The sequence below is a fragment of the Marmota marmota genome, unplaced genomic scaffold, assembly GCF_001458135.2.
Source record: "Marmota marmota marmota unplaced genomic scaffold, marMar, whole genome shotgun sequence".
In the NCBI taxonomy this organism is placed as follows: Eukaryota; Metazoa; Chordata; class Mammalia; order Rodentia; family Sciuridae; genus Marmota; species Marmota marmota.
This window is the reverse complement of record NW_026000142.1, coordinates 16,206,547-16,209,581: the sequence shown is the minus strand read 5'-3', so window position 1 is coordinate 16,209,581 and position 3,035 is coordinate 16,206,547.

Here is a 3,035-nt window from a genome sequence, read left to right as displayed (position 1 = left end):
ATTGGTTTCTTTAATTATGCATTCATTTTCAAGATGAAAATTTTATCATCATATTTAGGCATAATACTGTCTGTAATTTTAATAGGTGTTTGGAAAAGAAAGGAGATATCCTTTATCATTTTTTGGTTCCATTTACCCTGACTTTTTTAAAAAATCGAGTTAAAATTTATATAACATAAAATTAGACATTTTAAACTTACATTCAATGGCATTTAATACATTCAAAAAGTTGTACAATTATCTATCCCTATTTCCAAAATATTTTCATTAACCCAGTGAATACTCATATCCATTCGCACTCCCTTTCCATTGCTCTGCTCCTAGCCCCTGGCACTCATAATTTGTCTTTTCTCTTTGAGGATTTACCTATTCAGGATATTTCATATAAATAGAACCATACAATATATATTCTTTTTTTTCCTATCTTCTTCCACTAAGAATAAAGTTTTTCAAGTTCATTTATGTTGTAGCATGCATTAGTGCTTCATTCCTTTGCACGGTTAAATGGTATATGTGTGTGTGTGTGTGTGTGTGTGTTTATCATAGTTTATGTGACTATATATTTATCATTGTCTCTCTCTAGAGAGAGAGAGAGACAATGATAAATAAATAAATAAATAAATAAATAAATAAATAAATAAATACACACACACATCTCACGATTTGATGAAGCATTCATCTGTTGATGAAAATCTGACTTATCATTTTTGGATTGTTGTAAATAGTGTTTCCGTCAATATGTGCATATAAGTACTTGTTTGAGCTCCTGTTTTCGATTTAGTTCTGGTGGGTATATAATTAAAAGTGGGATTGCTGGGTTACATAGTAGTTTAATTTTAACCCTTTGAGGAACTGCCAGTGTTTTATAGCTGCTGCACCAGTTCACATTCCTAACACAAAGGTTAACATCTCTTTACATTGTTCTCAACACCTGTTATTTTCCTTTTGTTTTTTTCTTTTAGCAATCCTAGTAAATGGGAAATGCTAACCTCATTGTGGTTTTGATTTGCCTTTAGTGAATGATGAATGATGAATGTGCTTATTGGTCCTTTTGTATCTTTGGAGAAATGTCTGAAATCCTTTATCATTTTTTAGTTGAGATGTTCATCATTTTCTTGTTGAGTTGTTAAGTTTTCAAAATATTCTGAACATTAGACCCTTATTGGGTATATTGTGTAAAAATATTTTCTTCCATTTGGTAGATTGTCCTTTTAATTTCTTGCTAATATCCTTTGATGCACAAATGTTTTTAATTTTGATAAAGTACAATTTATTTATTTATTTTTTTAGTTGTAGTTGCACAAGAAAATTTTGTTGCCTATCTAAGAATCCATTGTTACATCCAAAGTCATAGTCATCCCTCCATTGTCTTCTGTATGTTTTATAGTATTGGTCCATATATTTAGACCATTGATGCATTTTCATTTAATTTTTTAATATGGTGCTAAGTAGGCACACAATTTCATTTGTTTTTTACATATGGATATCCAATTGTTATCCATTTCATTTTTCTTAGCTCCAATCTTTATTTTTTATTCTTTGGACTATGTTTGCATTAATTTGACACTTCTTCTGATTCCTTATCATATACAATTTTTGCTTTGTGATCTTTCTTCTTTTTAAATTTCCGGTTATAAATTTCCTTCTGAGCACTCCTTTTGCTGCCTTACATAAGTTTGGGTTGTTTTGTTTTTCATTTTCATTTGGAGGGAAAGGCAAGAAAAGGACTATAAATTCATCTTTGGATATGTTATATTTGAGGTACCGGTGAGATATAAGAAGAGGTGATGATTAGGTAGATGTCTTTATGCCTGGAATTCACGGGATGGGCATGGACTACAGACACAGATTTTGGAACAATTGGCATGTAAACAGAAGTCATATGGGATGGGTAGTAATTTAAATCCCATGAATGATGAGTGAGAGGCAGGAAGGATAAACAAAAAGGGGGAAGCCTGTCACAAATGCCAACAGTTGACAATGCAATAGAGAGGGAGAGGCCAGCAAAAGTGGCAGGAAGTGGATGCCAAAAGACTGGTAATGAGGAAAGGAAGCAGAGAAAAGAAATGGAATTCTGTAACAAATGGTGCAAAGCTGTTGAGATGTTGACAAATTAGGAGTGGAAAGTTTTCTTTGGGTTTTGTGACCTGCGGAAAATGGTAGTTTCAGAGCCTGCAGTTAGGTCGAGCAATAAGGGAGGTGACAAGTTTGGATGGTCTGAAGATCCCAAGGGAAACACTGTATGAGGAATGAGGGGCACATGGTGGCAGGTGAATAGTACCCCAGGACTGAAGGAAAGCTTTATTCAATGCACTGATTTTGAAAAGTTAATTACTTATAGGAAGGAAGCAATATAAAAGAGAGATGAGATTCCAGGGGACAAGGGATAATCGATATCATGGCATTCCTCAGAAACCATCCTTTATTGCCTTGTCAGATGGCTTGATTGTCTGTCATTTCTTCCACTAAGTTTAAGTTCTTTTGGTGACAGGTGATTTTCCTGTTTGGATAAATGCTCTAAACTCCAAAATTCATCCTCTACCTATCTCCCACATACGTCCATTCTAGATACACTAAAGACAGGCACATAAATTCTGTAGTGATTACTGCACTTAATTGATACTTCATAAGTGATTGTTTCTCACTTGGTGAATCAAAACATTTTAAGGCTTATAACCTTGGAAAGACATTTGGCAGTGACTCTTGTCAGTAGCTCTCTCTTCTATCTTAATAAAATATGATAGACTTTGTTTGCATTCTCTCATTAGTATTCAGTAGCAATGAATGAATACTAAGTTCTCACTGAATAATTTAGTTCAAAATGTTCACCCTTTGACGAGCAAGTACAACCTAACTAGATGACACTATGGGCTGAATCTATTCTCACAAGCCATTGTTTTAGCACACTTAACATTTTAAATGCCAGATGAGACCCTGAAAAACAGGTTATACAAAGCTACAAATAAACCAGGCCCAGGATGCTGACATGCTTCTTTTCAAAGAAGCAATTTACTTGCAGCTCTGCCTGGCTTAAG